The sequence below is a fragment of the Osmerus eperlanus genome, chromosome 27 (genome assembly GCF_963692335.1).
Source record: "Osmerus eperlanus chromosome 27, fOsmEpe2.1, whole genome shotgun sequence".
In the NCBI taxonomy this organism is placed as follows: Eukaryota; Metazoa; Chordata; class Actinopteri; order Osmeriformes; family Osmeridae; genus Osmerus; species Osmerus eperlanus.
In genome coordinates this window covers 6807293-6823451 of record NC_085044.1, presented here as the reverse complement: position 1 = coordinate 6823451, position 16159 = coordinate 6807293, and the positions used below count along the sequence as shown (strand labels likewise).

At 53.7% G+C, this 16159-nt stretch overlaps 69 non-coding genes across 69 annotated transcripts; 43 read left to right on the top strand and 26 right to left on the bottom strand.

Annotated features, from left to right (window-relative positions):
* The first annotated feature begins 400 nt into the window (after positions 1-400).
* On the top strand, positions 401-472 carry trnae-uuc (transfer RNA glutamic acid (anticodon UUC)). The gene has a single exon. It is a non-coding gene; the product is annotated as a tRNA-Glu (tRNA).
* Positions 473-562: 90 nt separating this feature from the next.
* Positions 563-634, top strand: trnae-cuc (transfer RNA glutamic acid (anticodon CUC)). Its single transcript has one exon. It is a non-coding gene; the product is annotated as a tRNA-Glu (tRNA).
* Positions 635-727: 93 nt separating this feature from the next.
* On the bottom strand, positions 728-817 carry trnay-gua (transfer RNA tyrosine (anticodon GUA)). Its single transcript is given in 2 exon segments — positions 728-763; positions 781-817. It is a non-coding gene; the product is annotated as a tRNA-Tyr (tRNA).
* Positions 818-926: 109 nt separating this feature from the next.
* trnae-cuc (transfer RNA glutamic acid (anticodon CUC)) lies at positions 927-998 on the top strand. The gene has a single exon. It is a non-coding gene; the product is annotated as a tRNA-Glu (tRNA).
* A 93-nt stretch (positions 999-1091) lies between these two features.
* trnay-gua (transfer RNA tyrosine (anticodon GUA)) lies at positions 1092-1181 on the bottom strand. The gene is given in 2 exon segments: positions 1092-1127; positions 1145-1181. It is a non-coding gene; the product is annotated as a tRNA-Tyr (tRNA).
* Positions 1182-1598: 417 nt separating this feature from the next.
* On the top strand, positions 1599-1670 carry trnae-uuc (transfer RNA glutamic acid (anticodon UUC)). The gene has a single exon. It is a non-coding gene; the product is annotated as a tRNA-Glu (tRNA).
* A 90-nt stretch (positions 1671-1760) lies between these two features.
* trnae-cuc (transfer RNA glutamic acid (anticodon CUC)) lies at positions 1761-1832 on the top strand. Its single transcript has one exon. It is a non-coding gene; the product is annotated as a tRNA-Glu (tRNA).
* Positions 1833-1925: 93 nt separating this feature from the next.
* trnay-gua (transfer RNA tyrosine (anticodon GUA)) lies at positions 1926-2015 on the bottom strand. The gene is given in 2 exon segments: positions 1926-1961; positions 1979-2015. It is a non-coding gene; the product is annotated as a tRNA-Tyr (tRNA).
* Positions 2016-2124: 109 nt separating this feature from the next.
* Positions 2125-2196, top strand: trnae-cuc (transfer RNA glutamic acid (anticodon CUC)). Its single transcript has one exon. It is a non-coding gene; the product is annotated as a tRNA-Glu (tRNA).
* Positions 2197-2289: 93 nt separating this feature from the next.
* On the bottom strand, positions 2290-2379 carry trnay-gua (transfer RNA tyrosine (anticodon GUA)). The gene is given in 2 exon segments: positions 2290-2325; positions 2343-2379. It is a non-coding gene; the product is annotated as a tRNA-Tyr (tRNA).
* Positions 2380-2488: 109 nt separating this feature from the next.
* On the top strand, positions 2489-2560 carry trnae-cuc (transfer RNA glutamic acid (anticodon CUC)). The gene has a single exon. It is a non-coding gene; the product is annotated as a tRNA-Glu (tRNA).
* A 93-nt stretch (positions 2561-2653) lies between these two features.
* trnay-gua (transfer RNA tyrosine (anticodon GUA)) lies at positions 2654-2743 on the bottom strand. Its single transcript is given in 2 exon segments — positions 2654-2689; positions 2707-2743. It is a non-coding gene; the product is annotated as a tRNA-Tyr (tRNA).
* Positions 2744-2852: 109 nt separating this feature from the next.
* Positions 2853-2924, top strand: trnae-cuc (transfer RNA glutamic acid (anticodon CUC)). Its single transcript has one exon. It is a non-coding gene; the product is annotated as a tRNA-Glu (tRNA).
* Positions 2925-3017: 93 nt separating this feature from the next.
* trnay-gua (transfer RNA tyrosine (anticodon GUA)) lies at positions 3018-3107 on the bottom strand. Its single transcript is given in 2 exon segments — positions 3018-3053; positions 3071-3107. It is a non-coding gene; the product is annotated as a tRNA-Tyr (tRNA).
* A 417-nt stretch (positions 3108-3524) lies between these two features.
* On the top strand, positions 3525-3596 carry trnae-uuc (transfer RNA glutamic acid (anticodon UUC)). Its single transcript has one exon. It is a non-coding gene; the product is annotated as a tRNA-Glu (tRNA).
* Positions 3597-3686: 90 nt separating this feature from the next.
* trnae-cuc (transfer RNA glutamic acid (anticodon CUC)) lies at positions 3687-3758 on the top strand. Its single transcript has one exon. It is a non-coding gene; the product is annotated as a tRNA-Glu (tRNA).
* A 93-nt stretch (positions 3759-3851) lies between these two features.
* trnay-gua (transfer RNA tyrosine (anticodon GUA)) lies at positions 3852-3941 on the bottom strand. The gene is given in 2 exon segments: positions 3852-3887; positions 3905-3941. It is a non-coding gene; the product is annotated as a tRNA-Tyr (tRNA).
* A 109-nt stretch (positions 3942-4050) lies between these two features.
* On the top strand, positions 4051-4122 carry trnae-cuc (transfer RNA glutamic acid (anticodon CUC)). Its single transcript has one exon. It is a non-coding gene; the product is annotated as a tRNA-Glu (tRNA).
* Positions 4123-4215: 93 nt separating this feature from the next.
* On the bottom strand, positions 4216-4305 carry trnay-gua (transfer RNA tyrosine (anticodon GUA)). The gene is given in 2 exon segments: positions 4216-4251; positions 4269-4305. It is a non-coding gene; the product is annotated as a tRNA-Tyr (tRNA).
* A 417-nt stretch (positions 4306-4722) lies between these two features.
* trnae-uuc (transfer RNA glutamic acid (anticodon UUC)) lies at positions 4723-4794 on the top strand. The gene has a single exon. It is a non-coding gene; the product is annotated as a tRNA-Glu (tRNA).
* Positions 4795-4884: 90 nt separating this feature from the next.
* Positions 4885-4956, top strand: trnae-cuc (transfer RNA glutamic acid (anticodon CUC)). Its single transcript has one exon. It is a non-coding gene; the product is annotated as a tRNA-Glu (tRNA).
* Positions 4957-5049: 93 nt separating this feature from the next.
* Positions 5050-5139, bottom strand: trnay-gua (transfer RNA tyrosine (anticodon GUA)). The gene is given in 2 exon segments: positions 5050-5085; positions 5103-5139. It is a non-coding gene; the product is annotated as a tRNA-Tyr (tRNA).
* A 109-nt stretch (positions 5140-5248) lies between these two features.
* On the top strand, positions 5249-5320 carry trnae-cuc (transfer RNA glutamic acid (anticodon CUC)). Its single transcript has one exon. It is a non-coding gene; the product is annotated as a tRNA-Glu (tRNA).
* Positions 5321-5413: 93 nt separating this feature from the next.
* Positions 5414-5503, bottom strand: trnay-gua (transfer RNA tyrosine (anticodon GUA)). The gene is given in 2 exon segments: positions 5414-5449; positions 5467-5503. It is a non-coding gene; the product is annotated as a tRNA-Tyr (tRNA).
* Positions 5504-5612: 109 nt separating this feature from the next.
* Positions 5613-5684, top strand: trnae-cuc (transfer RNA glutamic acid (anticodon CUC)). The gene has a single exon. It is a non-coding gene; the product is annotated as a tRNA-Glu (tRNA).
* Positions 5685-5777: 93 nt separating this feature from the next.
* On the bottom strand, positions 5778-5867 carry trnay-gua (transfer RNA tyrosine (anticodon GUA)). The gene is given in 2 exon segments: positions 5778-5813; positions 5831-5867. It is a non-coding gene; the product is annotated as a tRNA-Tyr (tRNA).
* Positions 5868-5976: 109 nt separating this feature from the next.
* trnae-cuc (transfer RNA glutamic acid (anticodon CUC)) lies at positions 5977-6048 on the top strand. Its single transcript has one exon. It is a non-coding gene; the product is annotated as a tRNA-Glu (tRNA).
* Positions 6049-6141: 93 nt separating this feature from the next.
* Positions 6142-6231, bottom strand: trnay-gua (transfer RNA tyrosine (anticodon GUA)). The gene is given in 2 exon segments: positions 6142-6177; positions 6195-6231. It is a non-coding gene; the product is annotated as a tRNA-Tyr (tRNA).
* Positions 6232-6648: 417 nt separating this feature from the next.
* On the top strand, positions 6649-6720 carry trnae-uuc (transfer RNA glutamic acid (anticodon UUC)). Its single transcript has one exon. It is a non-coding gene; the product is annotated as a tRNA-Glu (tRNA).
* A 90-nt stretch (positions 6721-6810) lies between these two features.
* Positions 6811-6882, top strand: trnae-cuc (transfer RNA glutamic acid (anticodon CUC)). Its single transcript has one exon. It is a non-coding gene; the product is annotated as a tRNA-Glu (tRNA).
* Positions 6883-6975: 93 nt separating this feature from the next.
* trnay-gua (transfer RNA tyrosine (anticodon GUA)) lies at positions 6976-7065 on the bottom strand. Its single transcript is given in 2 exon segments — positions 6976-7011; positions 7029-7065. It is a non-coding gene; the product is annotated as a tRNA-Tyr (tRNA).
* Positions 7066-7174: 109 nt separating this feature from the next.
* On the top strand, positions 7175-7246 carry trnae-cuc (transfer RNA glutamic acid (anticodon CUC)). Its single transcript has one exon. It is a non-coding gene; the product is annotated as a tRNA-Glu (tRNA).
* Positions 7247-7846: 600 nt separating this feature from the next.
* Positions 7847-7918, top strand: trnae-uuc (transfer RNA glutamic acid (anticodon UUC)). The gene has a single exon. It is a non-coding gene; the product is annotated as a tRNA-Glu (tRNA).
* A 90-nt stretch (positions 7919-8008) lies between these two features.
* Positions 8009-8080, top strand: trnae-cuc (transfer RNA glutamic acid (anticodon CUC)). Its single transcript has one exon. It is a non-coding gene; the product is annotated as a tRNA-Glu (tRNA).
* A 93-nt stretch (positions 8081-8173) lies between these two features.
* trnay-gua (transfer RNA tyrosine (anticodon GUA)) lies at positions 8174-8263 on the bottom strand. Its single transcript is given in 2 exon segments — positions 8174-8209; positions 8227-8263. It is a non-coding gene; the product is annotated as a tRNA-Tyr (tRNA).
* A 109-nt stretch (positions 8264-8372) lies between these two features.
* On the top strand, positions 8373-8444 carry trnae-cuc (transfer RNA glutamic acid (anticodon CUC)). Its single transcript has one exon. It is a non-coding gene; the product is annotated as a tRNA-Glu (tRNA).
* Positions 8445-8537: 93 nt separating this feature from the next.
* Positions 8538-8627, bottom strand: trnay-gua (transfer RNA tyrosine (anticodon GUA)). The gene is given in 2 exon segments: positions 8538-8573; positions 8591-8627. It is a non-coding gene; the product is annotated as a tRNA-Tyr (tRNA).
* Positions 8628-8736: 109 nt separating this feature from the next.
* trnae-cuc (transfer RNA glutamic acid (anticodon CUC)) lies at positions 8737-8808 on the top strand. The gene has a single exon. It is a non-coding gene; the product is annotated as a tRNA-Glu (tRNA).
* A 93-nt stretch (positions 8809-8901) lies between these two features.
* Positions 8902-8991, bottom strand: trnay-gua (transfer RNA tyrosine (anticodon GUA)). The gene is given in 2 exon segments: positions 8902-8937; positions 8955-8991. It is a non-coding gene; the product is annotated as a tRNA-Tyr (tRNA).
* Positions 8992-9414: 423 nt separating this feature from the next.
* On the top strand, positions 9415-9486 carry trnae-cuc (transfer RNA glutamic acid (anticodon CUC)). The gene has a single exon. It is a non-coding gene; the product is annotated as a tRNA-Glu (tRNA).
* A 93-nt stretch (positions 9487-9579) lies between these two features.
* trnay-gua (transfer RNA tyrosine (anticodon GUA)) lies at positions 9580-9669 on the bottom strand. Its single transcript is given in 2 exon segments — positions 9580-9615; positions 9633-9669. It is a non-coding gene; the product is annotated as a tRNA-Tyr (tRNA).
* Positions 9670-9778: 109 nt separating this feature from the next.
* On the top strand, positions 9779-9850 carry trnae-cuc (transfer RNA glutamic acid (anticodon CUC)). The gene has a single exon. It is a non-coding gene; the product is annotated as a tRNA-Glu (tRNA).
* Positions 9851-9943: 93 nt separating this feature from the next.
* trnay-gua (transfer RNA tyrosine (anticodon GUA)) lies at positions 9944-10033 on the bottom strand. The gene is given in 2 exon segments: positions 9944-9979; positions 9997-10033. It is a non-coding gene; the product is annotated as a tRNA-Tyr (tRNA).
* A 109-nt stretch (positions 10034-10142) lies between these two features.
* On the top strand, positions 10143-10214 carry trnae-cuc (transfer RNA glutamic acid (anticodon CUC)). Its single transcript has one exon. It is a non-coding gene; the product is annotated as a tRNA-Glu (tRNA).
* Positions 10215-10307: 93 nt separating this feature from the next.
* On the bottom strand, positions 10308-10397 carry trnay-gua (transfer RNA tyrosine (anticodon GUA)). Its single transcript is given in 2 exon segments — positions 10308-10343; positions 10361-10397. It is a non-coding gene; the product is annotated as a tRNA-Tyr (tRNA).
* Positions 10398-10658: 261 nt separating this feature from the next.
* Positions 10659-10730, top strand: trnae-uuc (transfer RNA glutamic acid (anticodon UUC)). The gene has a single exon. It is a non-coding gene; the product is annotated as a tRNA-Glu (tRNA).
* Positions 10731-10814: 84 nt separating this feature from the next.
* Positions 10815-10886, top strand: trnae-uuc (transfer RNA glutamic acid (anticodon UUC)). The gene has a single exon. It is a non-coding gene; the product is annotated as a tRNA-Glu (tRNA).
* A 90-nt stretch (positions 10887-10976) lies between these two features.
* On the top strand, positions 10977-11048 carry trnae-cuc (transfer RNA glutamic acid (anticodon CUC)). The gene has a single exon. It is a non-coding gene; the product is annotated as a tRNA-Glu (tRNA).
* A 93-nt stretch (positions 11049-11141) lies between these two features.
* trnay-gua (transfer RNA tyrosine (anticodon GUA)) lies at positions 11142-11231 on the bottom strand. Its single transcript is given in 2 exon segments — positions 11142-11177; positions 11195-11231. It is a non-coding gene; the product is annotated as a tRNA-Tyr (tRNA).
* Positions 11232-11340: 109 nt separating this feature from the next.
* Positions 11341-11412, top strand: trnae-cuc (transfer RNA glutamic acid (anticodon CUC)). Its single transcript has one exon. It is a non-coding gene; the product is annotated as a tRNA-Glu (tRNA).
* Positions 11413-11492: 80 nt separating this feature from the next.
* On the top strand, positions 11493-11564 carry trnae-uuc (transfer RNA glutamic acid (anticodon UUC)). The gene has a single exon. It is a non-coding gene; the product is annotated as a tRNA-Glu (tRNA).
* A 246-nt stretch (positions 11565-11810) lies between these two features.
* On the top strand, positions 11811-11882 carry trnae-cuc (transfer RNA glutamic acid (anticodon CUC)). The gene has a single exon. It is a non-coding gene; the product is annotated as a tRNA-Glu (tRNA).
* Positions 11883-11975: 93 nt separating this feature from the next.
* trnay-gua (transfer RNA tyrosine (anticodon GUA)) lies at positions 11976-12065 on the bottom strand. Its single transcript is given in 2 exon segments — positions 11976-12011; positions 12029-12065. It is a non-coding gene; the product is annotated as a tRNA-Tyr (tRNA).
* A 109-nt stretch (positions 12066-12174) lies between these two features.
* trnae-cuc (transfer RNA glutamic acid (anticodon CUC)) lies at positions 12175-12246 on the top strand. Its single transcript has one exon. It is a non-coding gene; the product is annotated as a tRNA-Glu (tRNA).
* An 84-nt stretch (positions 12247-12330) lies between these two features.
* On the top strand, positions 12331-12402 carry trnae-uuc (transfer RNA glutamic acid (anticodon UUC)). The gene has a single exon. It is a non-coding gene; the product is annotated as a tRNA-Glu (tRNA).
* A 218-nt stretch (positions 12403-12620) lies between these two features.
* Positions 12621-12692, top strand: trnae-uuc (transfer RNA glutamic acid (anticodon UUC)). The gene has a single exon. It is a non-coding gene; the product is annotated as a tRNA-Glu (tRNA).
* A 249-nt stretch (positions 12693-12941) lies between these two features.
* trnay-gua (transfer RNA tyrosine (anticodon GUA)) lies at positions 12942-13031 on the bottom strand. The gene is given in 2 exon segments: positions 12942-12977; positions 12995-13031. It is a non-coding gene; the product is annotated as a tRNA-Tyr (tRNA).
* A 109-nt stretch (positions 13032-13140) lies between these two features.
* On the top strand, positions 13141-13212 carry trnae-cuc (transfer RNA glutamic acid (anticodon CUC)). Its single transcript has one exon. It is a non-coding gene; the product is annotated as a tRNA-Glu (tRNA).
* Positions 13213-13305: 93 nt separating this feature from the next.
* On the bottom strand, positions 13306-13395 carry trnay-gua (transfer RNA tyrosine (anticodon GUA)). Its single transcript is given in 2 exon segments — positions 13306-13341; positions 13359-13395. It is a non-coding gene; the product is annotated as a tRNA-Tyr (tRNA).
* A 409-nt stretch (positions 13396-13804) lies between these two features.
* trnay-gua (transfer RNA tyrosine (anticodon GUA)) lies at positions 13805-13894 on the bottom strand. Its single transcript is given in 2 exon segments — positions 13805-13840; positions 13858-13894. It is a non-coding gene; the product is annotated as a tRNA-Tyr (tRNA).
* Positions 13895-14003: 109 nt separating this feature from the next.
* trnae-uuc (transfer RNA glutamic acid (anticodon UUC)) lies at positions 14004-14075 on the top strand. Its single transcript has one exon. It is a non-coding gene; the product is annotated as a tRNA-Glu (tRNA).
* Positions 14076-14155: 80 nt separating this feature from the next.
* On the top strand, positions 14156-14227 carry trnae-cuc (transfer RNA glutamic acid (anticodon CUC)). Its single transcript has one exon. It is a non-coding gene; the product is annotated as a tRNA-Glu (tRNA).
* Positions 14228-14519: 292 nt separating this feature from the next.
* On the top strand, positions 14520-14591 carry trnae-cuc (transfer RNA glutamic acid (anticodon CUC)). Its single transcript has one exon. It is a non-coding gene; the product is annotated as a tRNA-Glu (tRNA).
* An 80-nt stretch (positions 14592-14671) lies between these two features.
* On the top strand, positions 14672-14743 carry trnae-uuc (transfer RNA glutamic acid (anticodon UUC)). Its single transcript has one exon. It is a non-coding gene; the product is annotated as a tRNA-Glu (tRNA).
* A 249-nt stretch (positions 14744-14992) lies between these two features.
* Positions 14993-15082, bottom strand: trnay-gua (transfer RNA tyrosine (anticodon GUA)). Its single transcript is given in 2 exon segments — positions 14993-15028; positions 15046-15082. It is a non-coding gene; the product is annotated as a tRNA-Tyr (tRNA).
* A 109-nt stretch (positions 15083-15191) lies between these two features.
* Positions 15192-15263, top strand: trnae-cuc (transfer RNA glutamic acid (anticodon CUC)). Its single transcript has one exon. It is a non-coding gene; the product is annotated as a tRNA-Glu (tRNA).
* Positions 15264-15343: 80 nt separating this feature from the next.
* trnae-uuc (transfer RNA glutamic acid (anticodon UUC)) lies at positions 15344-15415 on the top strand. Its single transcript has one exon. It is a non-coding gene; the product is annotated as a tRNA-Glu (tRNA).
* A 90-nt stretch (positions 15416-15505) lies between these two features.
* trnae-cuc (transfer RNA glutamic acid (anticodon CUC)) lies at positions 15506-15577 on the top strand. Its single transcript has one exon. It is a non-coding gene; the product is annotated as a tRNA-Glu (tRNA).
* A 93-nt stretch (positions 15578-15670) lies between these two features.
* On the bottom strand, positions 15671-15760 carry trnay-gua (transfer RNA tyrosine (anticodon GUA)). Its single transcript is given in 2 exon segments — positions 15671-15706; positions 15724-15760. It is a non-coding gene; the product is annotated as a tRNA-Tyr (tRNA).
* Between the last annotated feature and the right edge of the window lie 399 nt (positions 15761-16159).

Below are 16159 nucleotides of genomic sequence, written 5' to 3'. Positions count from 1 at the left end.
TTTATTTGCGAGGAAGGCATGCGATCTCCCATCCTCCAGTTCAGACACGCAAGAAAAAAAGCCCTTGCTGAGGCAATCCTCTTTTAAGAGTCTCCCTGGTGGTCTAGAGGCTAGGATTCGGTGCTTTCACCGCCGCGGCCTGGGTTCGATTCCCGGTCAGAGAACTTAAGGGTCAGTGGAAAGCTCTGCCTTTGCCTTGCAACTTGGTCCTCATCTTTGACAGCGAGCAGAGGAAGCCAAGCTCTCCATGGTGGTCTAGTGGCTAGGATTCGGAGCTTTCACCGCCGCGGCCCGGGTTCGATTCCCGGTCAGGGAACTTAAGGGTCAGTGGAAAGCTTTGCCTTGCTTCGTTTTGCAATTTGGTCCTCATCTTTGACAGCGAGCAGAGGAAGCCAAGCTCTCCCTGGTGGTCTAGTGGCTAGGATTCGGCGCTTTCACCGCCGCGGCCTGGGTTCGATTCCCGGTCAGGGAACTTAAGGGTCAGTGGAAAGCTCTGCCTTTGCCTTGCTTCATTTTGCAACTTGGTCCTCATCTTTGACAGCGAGCAGAGGAAGCCAAGCTCTCCCTGGTGGTCTAGTGGCTAGGATTCGGTGCTCTCACCGCCGCGGCCCGGGTTCCATTCCCGGTCAGGGAAATCTGTTTTGAGACCTCTCTTAAAATGGGGGTCTGCCTGCTGAGAGAGCTGCATTGTCGCCAGATAGGCCACATTTTTAGGCCAAAACATCCCTCCTTCGAGCCGGAGTTGAACCAGCGACCTAAGGATTTCTAACCGCTTTTGACCTACAGTCCTCCGCTCCACCAACTGAGCTATCGAAGGGTGAGCGAATGGCAGGTTTTATTTGCGAGGAAGGCATGCGATCTCCCATCCTCCAGTTCAGACACGCAAGAAAAAAAGCACTTGCTGAGGCAATCCTGTTTTAAGAGTCTCCCTGGTGGTCTAGTGGCTAGGATTCGGCGCTCTCACCGCCGCGGCCTGGGTTCAATTCCCGGTCAGGGAAATCTGTTTTGAGACCTCTCTTAAAATGGGGGTCTGCCTGCTGAAAGAGCTGCATTGTCGCCAGATAGGCCACATTTTTAGGCCAAAACATCCCTCCTTCGAGCCGGATATGAACCAGCGACCTAAGGATTTCTAACCGCTTTTGACCTACAGTCCTCCGCTCCACCAACTGAGCTATCGAAGGGTGAGCGAGTTGCAGGTTTTATTTGCGAGGAAGGCATGCGATCTCCCATCCTCCAGTTCAGACACGCAAGAAAAAAAGCCCTTGCTGAGGCAATCCTCTTTTAAGAGTCTCCCTGGTGGTCTAGAGGCTAGGATTCGGTGCTTTCACCGCCGCGGCCTGGGTTCGATTCCCGGTCAGAGAACTTAAGGGTCAGTGGAAAGCTCTGCCTTTGCCTTGCAACTTGGTCCTCATCTTTGACAGCGAGCAGAGGAAGCCAAGCTCTCCATGGTGGTCTAGTGGCTAGGATTCGGAGCTTTCACCGCCGCGGCCCGGGTTCGATACCCGGTCAGGGAACTTAAGGGTCAGTGGAAAGCTTTGCCTTGCTTCGTTTTGCAATTTGGTCCTCATCTTTGACAGCGAGCAGAGGAAGCCAAGCTCTCCCTGGTGGTCTAGTGGCTAGGATTCGGCGCTTTCACCGCCGCGGCCTGGGTTCGATTCCCGGTCAGGGAACTTAAGGGTCAGTGGAAAGCTCTGCCTTTGCCTTGCTTCATTTTGCAACTTGGTCCTCATCTTTGACAGCGAGCAGAGGAAGCCAAGCTCTCCCTGGTGGTCTAGTGGCTAGGATTCGGTGCTCTCACCGCCGCGGCCCGGGTTCCATTCCCGGTCAGGGAAATCTGTTTTGAGACCTCTCTTAAAATGGGGGTCTGCCTGCTGAGAGAGCTGCATTGTCGCCAGATAGGCCACATTTTTAGGCCAAAACATCCCTCCTTCGAGCCGGAGTTGAACCAGCGACCTAAGGATTTCTAACCGCTTTTGACCTACAGTCCTCCGCTCTACCAACTGAGCTATCGAAGGTTGAGCGAATGGCAGGTTTTATTTGCGAGGAAGGCATGCGATCTCCCATCCTCCAGTTCAGACACGCAAGAAAAAAAGCACTTGCTGAGGCAATCCTCTTTTAAGAGTCTCCCTGGTGGTCTAGTGGCTAGGATTCGGCGCTCTCACCGCCGCGGCCCGGGTTCCATTCCCGGTCAGGGAAATCTGTTTTGAGACCTCTCTTAAAATGGGGGTCTGACTGATGAGAGAGCTGCATTGTCGCCAGATAGGCCACATTTTTAGGCCAAAACATCCCTCCTTCGAGCCGGATTTGAACCAGCGACCTAAGGATTTCTAACCACTTTTGACCTACAGTCCTCCGCTCTACCAACTGAGCTACCGAAGGGTGAGCGAGTGGCAGGTTTTATTTGCGAGGAAGGCATGCGATCTCCCATCCTCCAGTTCAGACACGCAAGAAAAAAAGCACTTGCTGAGGCAATCCTGTTTTAAGAGTCTCCCTGGTGGTCTAGTGGCTAGAATTCGGCGCTCTCACCGCCGCGGCCCGGGTTCAATTCCCGGTCAGGGAAATCTGTTTTGAGACCTCTCTTAAAATGGGGGTCTGCCTGCTGAGAGAGCTGCATTGTCGCCAGATAGGCCACATTTTTAGGCCAAAACATCCCTCCTTCGAGCCGGAGTTGAACCAGCGACCTAAGGATTTCTAACCGCTTTTGACCTACAGTCCTCCGCTCTACCAACTGAGCTATCGAAGGTTGAGCGAATGGCAGGTTTTATTTGCGAGGAAGGCATGCGATCTCCCATCCTCCAGTTCAGACACGCAAGAAAAAAAGCACTTGCTGAGGCAATCCTGTTTTAAGAGTCTCCCTGGTGGTCTAGTGGCTAGGATTCGGAGCTCTCACCGCCGCGGCCCGGGTTCAATTCCCGGTCAGGGAAATCTGTTTTGAGACCTCTCTTAAAATGGGGGTCTGCCTGCTGAAAGAGCTGCATTGTCGCCAGATAGGCCACATTTTTAGGCCAAAACATCCCTCCTTCGAGCCGGATATGAACCAGCGACCTAAGGATTTCTAACCGCTTTTGACCTACAGTCCTCCGCTCCACCAACTGAGCTATCGAAGGGTGAGCAAGTGGCAGGTTTTATTTGCGAGGAAGGCATGCGATCTCCCATCCTCCAGTTCAGACACGCAAGAAAAAAAGCCCTTGCTGAGGCAATCCTCTTTTAAGAGTCTCCCTGGTGGTCTAGAGGCTAGGATTCGGTGCTTTCACCGCCGCGGCCTGGGTTCGATTCCCGGTCAGAGAACTTAAGGGTCAGTGGAAAGCTCTGCCTTTGCCTTGCAACTTGGTCCTCATCTTTGACAGCGAGCAGAGGAAGCCAAGCTCTCCATGGTGGTCTAGTGGCTAGGATTCGGAGCTTTCACCGCCGCGGCCCGGGTTCGATTCCCGGTCAGGGAACTTAAGGGTCAGTGGAAAGCTTTGCCTTGCTTCGTTTTGCAATTTGGTCCTCATCTTTGACAGCGAGCAGAGGAAGCCAAGCTCTCCCTGGTGGTCTAGTGGCTAGGATTCGGCGCTTTCACCGCCGCGGCCTGGGTTCGATTCCCGGTCAGGGAACTTAAGGGTCAGTGGAAAGCTCTGCCTTTGCCTTGCTTCATTTTGCAACTTGGTCCTCATCTTTGACAGCGAGCAGAGGAAGCCAAGCTCTCCCTGGTGGTCTAGTGGCTAGGATTCGGTGCTCTCACCGCCGCGGCCCGGGTTCCATTCCCGGTCAGGGAAATCTGTTTTGAGACCTCTCTTAAAATGGGGGTCTGCCTGCTGAGAGAGCTGCATTGTCGCCAGATAGGCCACATTTTTAGGCCAAAACATCCCTCCTTCGAGCCGGAGTTGAACCAGCGACCTAAGGATTTCTAACCGCTTTTGACCTACAGTCCTCCGCTCCACCAACTGAGCTATCGAAGGGTGAGCGAATGGCAGGTTTTATTTGCGAGGAAGGCATGCGATCTCCCATCCTCCAGTTCAGACACGCAAGAAAAAAAGCACTTGCTGAGGCAATCCTGTTTTAAGAGTCTCCCTGGTGGTCTAGTGGCTAGGATTCGGCGCTCTCACCGCCGCGGCCTGGGTTCAATTCCCGGTCAGGGAAATCTGTTTTGAGACCTCTCTTAAAATGGGGGTCTGCCTGCTGAAAGAGCTGCATTGTCGCCAGATAGGCCACATTTTTAGGCCAAAACATCCCTCCTTCGAGCCGGATATGAACCAGCGACCTAAGGATTTCTAACCGCTTTTGACCTACAGTCCTCCGCTCCACCAACTGAGCTATCGAAGGGTGAGCGAGTTGCAGGTTTTATTTGCGAGGAAGGCATGCGATCTCCCATCCTCCAGTTCAGACACGCAAGAAAAAAAGCCCTTGCTGAGGCAATCCTCTTTTAAGAGTCTCCCTGGTGGTCTAGAGGCTAGGATTCGGTGCTTTCACCGCCGCGGCCTGGGTTCGATTCCCGGTCAGAGAACTTAAGGGTCAGTGGAAAGCTCTGCCTTTGCCTTGCAACTTGGTCCTCATCTTTGACAGCGAGCAGAGGAAGCCAAGCTCTCCATGGTGGTCTAGTGGCTAGGATTCGGAGCTTTCACCGCCGCGGCCCGGGTTCGATACCCGGTCAGGGAACTTAAGGGTCAGTGGAAAGCTTTGCCTTGCTTCGTTTTGCAATTTGGTCCTCATCTTTGACAGCGAGCAGAGGAAGCCAAGCTCTCCCTGGTGGTCTAGTGGCTAGGATTCGGCGCTTTCACCGCCGCGGCCTGGGTTCGATTCCCGGTCAGGGAACTTAAGGGTCAGTGGAAAGCTCTGCCTTTGCCTTGCTTCATTTTGCAACTTGGTCCTCATCTTTGACAGCGAGCAGAGGAAGCCAAGCTCTCCCTGGTGGTCTAGTGGCTAGGATTCGGTGCTCTCACCGCCGCGGCCCGGGTTCCATTCCCGGTCAGGGAAATCTGTTTTGAGACCTCTCTTAAAATGGGGGTCTGCCTGCTGAGAGAGCTGCATTGTCGCCAGATAGGCCACATTTTTAGGCCAAAACATCCCTCCTTCGAGCCGGAGTTGAACCAGCGACCTAAGGATTTCTAACCGCTTTTGACCTACAGTCCTCCGCTCTACCAACTGAGCTATCGAAGGTTGAGCGAATGGCAGGTTTTATTTGCGAGGAAGGCATGCGATCTCCCATCCTCCAGTTCAGACACGCAAGAAAAAAAGCACTTGCTGAGGCAATCCTCTTTTAAGAGTCTCCCTGGTGGTCTAGTGGCTAGGATTCGGCGCTCTCACCGCCGCGGCCCGGGTTCAATTCCCGGTCAGGGAAATCTGTTTTGAGACCTCTCTTAAAATGGGGGTCTGACTGATGAGAGAGCTGCATTGTCGCCAGATAGGCCACATTTTTAGGCCAAAACATCCCTCCTTCGAGCCGGATTTGAACCAGCGACCTAAGGATTTCTAACCACTTTTGACCTACAGTCCTCCGCTCTACCAACTGAGCTACCGAAGGGTGAGCGAGTGGCAGGTTTTATTTGCGAGGAAGGCATGCGATCTCCCATCCTCCAGTTCAGACACGCAAGAAAAAAAGCACTTGCTGAGGCAATCCTGTTTTAAGAGTCTCCCTGGTGGTCTAGTGGCTAGAATTCGGCGCTCTCACCGCCGCGGCCCGGGTTCAATTCCCGGTCAGGGAAATCTGTTTTGAGACCTCTCTTAAAATGGGGGTCTGCCTGCTGAGAGAGCTGCATTGTCGCCAGATAGGCCACATTTTTAGGCCAAAACATCCCTCCTTCGAGCCGGAGTTGAACCAGCGACCTAAGGATTTCTAACCGCTTTTGACCTACAGTCCTCCGCTCTACCAACTGAGCTATCGAAGGTTGAGCGAATGGCAGGTTTTATTTGCGAGGAAGGCATGCGATCTCCCATCCTCCAGTTCAGACACGCAAGAAAAAAAGCACTTGCTGAGGCAATCCTGTTTTAAGAGTCTCCCTGGTGGTCTAGTGGCTAGGATTCGGAGCTCTCACCGCCGCGGCCCGGGTTCAATTCCCGGTCAGGGAAATCTGTTTTGAGACCTCTCTTAAAATGGGGGTCTGCCTGCTGAAAGAGCTGCATTGTCGCCAGATAGGCCACATTTTTAGGCCAAAACATCCCTCCTTCGAGCCGGATATGAACCAGCGACCTAAGGATTTCTAACCGCTTTTGACCTACAGTCCTCCGCTCCACCAACTGAGCTATCGAAGGGTGAGCAAGTGGCAGGTTTTATTTGCGAGGAAGGCATGCGATCTCCCATCCTCCAGTTCAGACACGCAAGAAAAAAAGCCCTTGCTGAGGCAATCCTCTTTTAAGAGTCTCCCTGGTGGTCTAGAGGCTAGGATTCGGTGCTTTCACCGCCGCGGCCTGGGTTCGATTCCCGGTCAGAGAACTTAAGGGTCAGTGGAAAGCTCTGCCTTTGCCTTGCAACTTGGTCCTCATCTTTGACAGCGAGCAGAGGAAGCCAAGCTCTCCATGGTGGTCTAGTGGCTAGGATTCGGAGCTTTCACCGCCGCGGCCCGGGTTCGATTCCCGGTCAGGGAACTTAAGGGTCAGTGGAAAGCTTTGCCTTGCTTCGTTTTGCAATTTGGTCCTCATCTTTGACAGCGAGCAGAGGAAGCCAAGCTCTCCCTGGTGGTCTAGTGGCTAGGATTCGGCCCTTTCACCGCCGCGGCCTGGGTTCGATTCCCGGTCAGGGAACTTAAGGGTCAGTGGAAAGCTCTGCCTTTGCCTTGCTTCATTTTGCAACTTGGTCCTCATCTTTGACAGCGAGCAGAGGAAGCCAAGTTCTCCCTGATGGTCTAGTGGCTAGGATTCGGTGCTCTCACCGCCGCGGCCCGGGTTCGATTCCCGGTCAGGGAAATCTGTTTTGAGACCTCTCTTAAAATGGGGGTCTGCCTGCTGAGAGAGCTGCATTGTCGCCAGATAGGCCACATTTTTAGGCCAAAACATCCCTCCTTCGAGCCGGAGTTGAACCAGCGACCTAAGGATTTCTAACCGCTTTTGACCTACAGTCCTCCGCTCCACCAACTGAGCTATCGAAGGGTGAGCGAGTTGCAGGTTTTATTTGCGAGGAAGGCATGCGATCTCCCATCCTCCAGTTCAGACACGCAAGAAAAAAAGCACTTGCTGAGGCAATCCTGTTTTAAGAGTCTCCCTGGTGGTCTAGTGGCTAGGATTCGGCGCTCTCACCGCCGCGGCCCGGGTTCAATTCCCGGTCAGGGAAATCTGTTTTGAGACCTCTCTTAAAATGGGGGTCTGCCTGCTGAAAGAGCTGCATTGTCGCCAGATAGGCCACATTTTTAGGCCAAAACATCCCTCCTTCGAGCCGGATATGAACCAGCGACCTTAGGATTTCTAACCGCTTTTGACCTACAGTCCTCCGCTCCACCAACTGAGCTATCGAAGGGTGAGCGAGTGGCAGGTTTTATTTGCGAGGAAGGCATGCGATCTCCCATCCTCCAGTTCAGACACGCAAGAAAAAAAGCCCTTGCTGAGGCAATCCTCTTTTAAGAGTCTCCCTGGTGGTCTAGAGGCTAGGATTCGGTGCTTTCACCGCCGCGGCCTGGGTTCGATTCCCGGTCAGAGAACTTAAGGGTCAGTGGAAAGCTCTGCCTTTGCCTTGCAACTTGGTCCTCATCTTTGACAGCGAGCAGAGGAAGCCAAGCTCTCCATGGTGGTCTAGTGGCTAGGATTCGGAGCTTTCACCGCCGCGGCCCGGGTTCGATACCCGGTCAGGGAACTTAAGGGTCAGTGGAAAGCTTTGCCTTGCTTCGTTTTGCAATTTGGTCCTCATCTTTGACAGCGAGCAGAGGAAGCCAAGCTCTCCCTGGTGGTCTAGTGGCTAGGATTCGGCGCTTTCACCGCCGCGGCCTGGGTTCGATTCCCGGTCAGGGAACTTAAGGGTCAGTGGAAAGCTCTGCCTTTGCCTTGCTTCATTTTGCAACTTGGTCCTCATCTTTGACAGCGAGCAGAGGAAGCCAAGCTCTCCCTGGTGGTCTAGTGGCTAGGATTCGGTGCTCTCACCGCCGCGGCCCGGGTTCGATTCCCGGTCAGGGAAATCTGTTTTGAGACCTCTCTTAAAATGGGGGTCTGCCTGCTGAGAGAGCTGCATTGTCGCCAGATAGGCCACATTTTTAGGCCAAAACATCCCTCCTTCGAGCCGGAGTTGAACCAGCGACCTAAGGATTTCTAACCGCTTTTGACCTACAGTCCTCCGCTCTACCAACTGAGCTATCGAAGGTTGAGTGAATGGCAGGTTTTATTTGCGAGGAAGGCATGCGATCTCCCATCCTCCAGTTCAGACACGCAAGAAAAAAAGCACTTGCTGAGGCAATCCTCTTTTAAGAGTCTCCCTGGTGGTCTAGTGGCTAGGATTCGGCGCTCTCACCGCCGCGGCCCGGGTTCAATTCCCGGTCAGGGAAATCTGTTTTGAGACCTCTCTTAAAATGGGGGTCTGCCTGCTGAAAGAGCTGCATTGTCGCCAGATAGGCCACATTTTTAGGCCAAAACATCCCTCCTTCGAGCCGGATATGAACCAGCGACCTAAGGATTTCTAACCGCTTTTGACCTACAGTCCTCCGCTCCACCAACTGAGCTATCGAAGGGTGAGCGAGTTGCAGGTTTTATTTGCGAGGAAGGCATGCGATCTCCCATCCTCCAGTTCAGACACGCAAGAAAAAAAGCACTTGCTGAGGCAATCCTGTTTTAAGAGTCTCCCTGGTGGTCTAGTGGCTAGGATTCGGCGCTCTCACCGCCGCGGCCCGGGTTCAATTCCCGGTCAGGGAAATCTGTTTTGAGACCTCTCTTAAAATGGGGGTCTGCCTGCTGAAAGAGCTGCATTGTCGCCAGATAGGCCACATTTTTAGGCCAAAACATCCCTCCTTCGAGCCGGATATGAACCAGCGACCTAAGGATTTCTAACCGCTTTTGACCTACAGTCCTCCGCTCCACCAACTGAGCTATCGAAGGGTGAGCGAGTGGCAGGTTTTATTTGCGAGGAAGGCATGCGATCTCCCATCCTCCAGTTCAGACACGCAAGAAAAAAAGCCCTTGCTGAGGCAATCCTCTTTTAAGAGTCTCCCTGGTGGTCTAGAGGCTAGGATTCGGTGCTTTCACCGCCGCGGCCTGGGTTCGATTCCCGGTCAGAGAACTTAAGGGTCAGTGGAAAGCTCTGCCTCTGCCTTTGCCTTGCAACTTGGTCCTCATCTTTGACAGCGAGCAGAGGAAGCCAAGCTCTCCCTGGTGGTCTAGTGGCTAGGATTCGGAGCTTTCACCGCCGCGGCCCTGGTTCGATTCCCGGTCAGGGAACTTAAGGGTCAATGGAAAGCTTTGCCTTGCTTCGTTTTGCAATTTGGTCCTCATCTTTGACAGCGAGCAGAGGAAGCCAAGCTCTCCCTGGTGGTCTAGTGGCTAGGATTCGGTGCTCTCACCGCCGCGGCCCGGGTTCGATTCCCGGTCAGGGAAATCTGTTTTGAGACCTCTCTTAAAATGGGGGTCTGCCTGCTGAGAGAGCTGCATTGTCGCCAGATAGGCCACATTTTTAGGCCAAAACATCCCTCCTTCGAGCCGGATATGAACCAGCGACCTAAGGATTTCTAACCGCTTTTGACCTACAGTCCTCCGCTCCACCAACTGAGCTATCGAAGGGTGAGCGAGTGGCAGGTTTTATTTGCGAGGAAGGCATGCGATCTCCCATCCTCCAGTTCAGACACGCAAGAAAAAAAGCACTTGCTGAGGCAATCCTGTTTTAAGAGTCTCCCTGGTGGTCTAGTGGCTAGGATTCGGGGCTCTCACCGCCGCGGCCCGGGTTCAATTCCCGGTCAGGGAAATCTGTTTTGAGACCTCTCTTAAAATGGGGGTCTGCCTGCTGAAAGAGCTGCATTGTCGCCAGATAGGCCACATTTTTAGGCCAAAACATCCCTCCTTCGAGCCGGATATGAACCAGCGACCTAAGGATTTCTAACCGCTTTTGACCTACAGTCCTCCGCTCCACCAACTGAGCTATCGAAGGGTGAGCGAGTTGCAGGTTTTATTTGCGAGGAAGGCATGCGATCTCCCATCCTCCAGTTCAGACACGCAAGAAAAAAAGCACTTGCTGAGGCAATCCTGTTTTAAGAGTCTCCCTGGTGGTCTAGTGGCTAGGATTCGGCGCTCTCACCGCCGCGGCCCGGGTTCAATTCCCGGTCAGGGAAATCTGTTTTGAGACCTCTCTTAAAATGGGGGTCTGCCTGCTGAAAGAGCTGCATTGTCGCCAGATAGGCCACATTTTTAGGCCAAAACATCCCTCCTTCGAGCCGGATATGAACCAGCGACCTAAGGATTTCTAACCGCTTTTGACCTACAGTCCTCCACTCCACCAACTGAGCTATCGAAGGGTGAGCGAGTGGCAGGTTTTATTTGCGAGGAAGGCATGCGATCTCCCATCCTCCAGTTCAGACACGCAAGAAAAAAAGCCCTTGCTGAGGCAATCCTCTTTTAAGAGTCTCCCTGGTGGTCTAGAGGCTAGGATTCGGTGCTTTCACCGCCGCGGCCTGGGTTCGATTCCCGGTCAGAGAACTTAAGGGTCAGTGGAAAGCTCTGCCTTTGCCTTGCAACTTGGTCCTCATCTTTGACAGCGAGCAGAGGAAGCCAAGCTCTCCCTGGTGGTCTAGTGGCTAGGATTCGGCGCTTTCACCGCCGCGGCCCGGGTTCGATTCCCGGTCAGGGAACTTAAGGGTCAGTGGAAAGCTTTGCCTTGCTTCGTTTTGCAACTTGGTCCTCATCTTTGACAGCGAGCAGAGGAAGCCAAGCTCTCCCTGGTGGTCTAGTGGCTAGGATTCGGCGCTTTCACCGCCGCGGCCTGGGTTCGATTCCCGGTCAGGGAACTTAAGGGTCAGTGGAAAGCTCTACCTTTGCCTTGCTTCATTTTGCAACTTGGTCCTCATCTTTGACAGCGAGCAGAGGAAGCCAAGCTCTCCCTGGTGGTCTAGTGGCTAGGATTCGGCGCTCTCACTGCCGCGGCCCGGGTTCGATTCCCGGTCAGGGAAATCTGTTTTGAGACCTCTCTTAAAATGGGGGTCTGCCTGCTGAAAGAGCTGCATTGTCGCCAGATAGGCCACATTTTTAGGCCAAAAAATCCCACCTTCGAGCTGGATATGAACCAGCGACCTAAGGATTTCTAACCGCTTTTGACCTACAGTCCTCCGCTCCACCAACTGAGCTATCGAAGGGTGAGCGAGTGGCAGGTTTTATTTGCGAGGAAGGCATGCGATCTCCCATCCTCCAGTTCAGACACGCAAGAAAAAAAGCCCTTGCTGAGGCAATCCTCTTTTAAGAGTCTCCCTGGTGGTCTAGTGGCTAGGATTCGGCGCTCTCACCGCCGCGGCCCAGGTTCAATTCCCGGTCAGGGAACTTAAGGGTCAGTGGAAAGCTCTGCCTTTGCCTTGCAACTTGGTCCTCATCTTTGACAGCGAGCAGAGGAAGCCAAGCTCTCCCTGGTGGTCTAGTGGCTAGGATTCGGCGCTTTCACCGCTGCCGCCCGGGTTCGATTCCCGGTCAGGGAACTTAAGGGTCAGTGGAATGCTTTGCCTTGCTTCGTTTTGCAACTTGGTCCTCATCTTTGACAGCAAGCAGATGAAGCCAAGCTCTCCCTGGTGGGCTAGTGGCTAGGATTCGGCGCTTTCACCGCTGCGGCCCGGGTTCTATTCCCGGTCAGGGAACTTAAGGGTCAGTGGAAAGCTCTGCCTTTGCCTTGCTTCATTTTGCAACTTGGTCCTCATCTTTGACAGCGAGCAGAGGAAGCCAAGCTCTCCCTTGTGGTCTAGTGGCTAGGATTCGGCGCTCTCACCGCCGCGGCCCGGGTTCGATTCCCGGTCAGGGAAATCTGTTTTGAGACCTCTCTTAAAATGGGGGTCTGACTGATGAGAGAGCTGCATTGTCGCCAGATAGGCCACATTTTTAGGCCAAAACATCCCTCCTTCGAGCCGGATTTGAACCAGCGACCTAAGGATTTCTAACCGCTTTTGACCTACAGTCCTCCGCTCTACCAACTGAGCTATCGAAGGGTGAGCGAGTGGCGGGTTTTATTTGCGAGGAAGGCATGCGATCTCCCATCCTCCAGTTCAGACACGCAAGAAAAAAAGCCCTTGCTGAGGCAATCCTCATTTAAGAGTCTCCCTGGTGGTCTAGTGGCTAGGATTCGGCGCTCTCACCGCCGCGGCCCGGGTTCGATTCCCAGTCAGGGAACTTAAGGGTCAGTGGAAAGCTTTGCCTTGCTTCGTTTTGCAACTTGGTCCTCATCTTTGACAGCGAGCAGAGGAAGCCAAGCTCTCCCTGGTGGTCTAGTGGCTAGGATTCGGCGCTTTCACCGCCGCGGCCCGGGTTCGATTCCCGGTCAGGCAACTTAAGGGTCAGTGGAAAGCTTTGCCTTGCTTTGGTCCTCATCTTTGACAGCGAGCAGAGGAAGCCAAGCTCTCCCTGGTGGTCTAGTGGCTAGGATTCGGCGCTTTCGCGGCCTGGGTTCGATTCCCGGTCAGGGAACTTAAGGGTCAGTTTAAAGCTCTGCCTTTGCCTTGCAACTTGGTCCTCATCTTTGACAGCGAGCAGAGGAAGCCAAGCTCTCCCTGGTGGTCTAGTGGCTAGGATTCGGCGCTTTCACCGCCGCGGCCCGGGTTCGATTCCCGGTCAGGGAACTTAAGGGTCAGTGGAATGCTTTGCCTTGCTTCGTTTTGCAACTTGGTCCTCATCTTTGACAGCGAGCAGAGGAAGCCAAGCTCTCCCTGGTGGTCTAGTGGCTAGGATTCGGCGCCCTCACCGCTGCGGCCAGGGTTCGATTCCTGGTCAGGGAAATCTGTTTTGAGACCTCTCTTAAAATGGGGGTCTGCCTGATGAGAGAGCTGCATTGTCGCCAGATAGGCCACATTTTTAGGCCAAAACATCCCTCCTTCGAGCCGGAATTTAACCAGCGACCTAAGGATTTCTAACCGCTTTTGACCTACAGTCCTCCGCTCTACCAACTGAGCTATCGAAGGTTGAGCGAATGGCAGGTTTTATTTGCGAGGAAGGCATGCGATCTCCCATCCTCCAGTTCAGACACGCAAGAAAAAAAGCACTTGCTGAGGCAATCCTCTTTTAAGAGTCTCCCTGGTGGTCTAGTGGCTAGGATTCGGCGCTCTCACCGCCGCGGCCCGGGTTCAATTCCCGGTCAGGGAAATCTGTTTTGAGACCTCTCTTAAAATGGGGGTCTGCCTGCTGAAAGAGCTGCATTGTCGCCAGATAGGTAACATTTTTAGGCCAAAACATCCCTCCTTCGAGCCGGATATGAACCAGCGACCTAAGGATTTCTAACCGCTTTTGACCTACAGTCCTCCGCTCCACCAACTGAGCTATCGAAGGGTGAGCGAGTTGCAGGTTTTATTTGCGAGGAAGGCATGCGATCTCCCATCCTCCAGTTCAGACACGCAAGAAAAAAAGCCCTTGCTGAGGCAATCCTCTTTTAAGAGTCTCCCTGGTGGTCTAGAGGCTAGGATTCGGTGCTTTCACCGCCGCGGCCTGGGTTCGAACTTAAGGGTCAGTGGAAAGCTCTGCCTTTGCCTTGCAACTTGGTCCTCATCTTTGACAGCGAGCAGAGGAAGCCAAGCTCTCCCTGGTGGTCTAGTGGCTAGGATTCGGCGCTCTTGCCGCGGCCCGGGTTCGATTCCCGGTCAGGGAAATCTGTTTTGAGACCTCTCTTAAAATGGGGGTCTGACTGATGAGAGAGCTGCATTGTCGCCAGATAGGCCACATTTTTAGGCCAAAACATCCCTCCTTCGAGCCGGAATTTAACCAGCGACCTAAGGATTTCTAACCGCTTTTGACCTACAGTCCTCCGCTCTACCAACTGAGCTATCGAAGGGTGAGCGAGTGGCAGGTTTTATTTGCGAGGAAGGCATGCGATCTCCCATCCTCCGGTTCAGACACGCAAGAAAAAAAGCCCTTGCTGAGGCAATCCTCTTTTAAGAGTCTCCCTGGTGGTCTAGTGGCTAGGGTTCGGCGCTTTCACCGCCGCGGCCCGGGTTCGATTCCCGGTCAGGGTACTTAAGAGTCACTGGAAAGCTCTGCCTTTGCCTTGCAACTTGGTCCTCATCTTTGACAGCGAGCAGAGGAAGCCAAGCTCTCCCTGGTGGTCTAGTGGCTAGGATTCGGCGCTCTCACCGCCGCGGCCCGGGGTCGATTCCCGGTCAGGGAAATCTGTTTTGAGACCTCTCTTAAAATGGGGGTCTGCCTGCTGAAAGAGCTGCATTGTCGCCAGATAGGCCACATTTTTAGGCCAAAACATCCCTCCTTCGAGCCGGATATGAACCAGCGACCTAAGGATTTCTAACCGCTTTTGACCTACAGTCCTCCGCTCCACCAACTCAGCTATCGAAGGGTGAGCGAGTGGCAGGTTTTATTTGCGAGGAAGGCATGCGATCTCCCATCCTCCAGTTCAGACACGCAAGAAAAAAAGCCCTTGCTGAGGCAATCCTCTTTTAAGAGTCTCCCTGGTGGTCTAGTGGCTAGGATTCGGCGCTCTCACCGCCACGGCCCGGGTTCGATTCCTGGTCAGGGAACTTAAGGGTCAGTGGAAAGCTCTGCCTTTGCCTTGCAACTTGGTCCTCATCTTTGACAGCGAGCAGAGGAAGCCAAGCTCTCCCTGGTGGTCTAGTGGCTAGGATTCGGCGCTTTCACCGCCGCGGCCTGGGTTCGATTCCCGGTCAGGGAACTTAAGGGTCAGTGGAATGCTTTGCCTTGCTTCGTTTTGCAACTTGGTCCTCATCTTTGACAGCGAGCAGAGGAAGCCAAGCTCTCCCTGGTGGTCTAGTGGCTAGGATTCGGCACCCTCACCGCTGCGGCCAGGGTTCGATTCCTGGTCAGGGAAATCTGTTTTGAGACCTCTCTTAAAATGGGGGTCTGCCTGATGAGAGAGCTGCATTGTCGCCAGATAGGCCACATTTTTAGGCCAAAACATCCCTCCTTCGAGCCGGAATTTAACCAGCGACCTAAGGATTTCTAACCGCTTTTGACCTACAGTCCTCCGCTCTACCAACTGAGCTATCGAAGGGTGAGCGAGTGGCAGGTTTTATTTGCGAGGAAGGCATGCGATCTCCCATCCTCCGGTTCAGACACGCAAGAAAAAAAGCCCTTGCTGAGGCAATCCTCTTTTAAGAGTCTCCCTGGTGGTCTAGTGGCTAGGATTCGGCGCTCTCACCGCCGCGGCCCGGGTTCGATTCCCGGTCAGGGAACTTAAGGGTCAGTGGAAAGCTCTGCCTTTGCCTTGCAACTTGGTCCTCATCTTTGACAGCGAGCAGAGGAAGCCAAGCTCTCCCTGGTGGTCTAGTGGCTAGGATTCGGCGCTTTCACCGCCGCGGCCTGGGTTCGATTCCCGGTCAGGGAACTTAAGGGTCAGTGGAAAGCTCTGCCTTTGCCTTGCTTCATTTTGCAACTTGGTCCTCATCTTTGACAGCGAGCAGAGGAAGCCAAGCTCTCCCTGGTGGTCTAGTGGCTAGGATTCGGCGCTCTCACCGCCGCGGCCCGGGTTCGATTCCCGGTCAGGGAAATCTGTTTTGAGACCTCTCTTAAAATGGGGGTCTGACTGATGAGAGAGCTGCATTGTCGCCAGATAGGCCACATTTTTAGGCCAAAACATCCCTCCTTCGAGCCGGATTTGAACCAGCGACCTAAGGATTTCTAACCGCTTTTGACCTACAGTCCTCCGCTCTACCAACTGAGCTATCGAAGGGTGAGCGAGTGGTGGGTTTTATTTGCGAGGAAGGCATGCAATCTCCCATCCTCCAGTTCAGACACGCAAGAAAAAAAGCCCTTGCTGAGGCAATCCTCTTTTAAGAGTCTCCCTGGTGGTCTAGTGGCTAGAATTCGGTGCTTTCACCGCGGCGGCCAGTGTTCGATTCCCGGTCAGGGAACTTAAGGGTCAGTGGGAAGCTCTGCCTTTGCCTTGCTTCGTTTTGCAACTTGGTCCTCATCTTTGACAGCGAGCAGAGGAAGCCAAGCTCTCCCTGGTGGCTTAGTGGCTAGGATTCGGCGCTCTCACCGCCGCAGCCCGGGTTCGATTCCCGGTCAGTGAAATCTGTTATGAGACCTCTCTTAAAATGGGGGTCTGCCTGATGAGAGAGCTGCATTG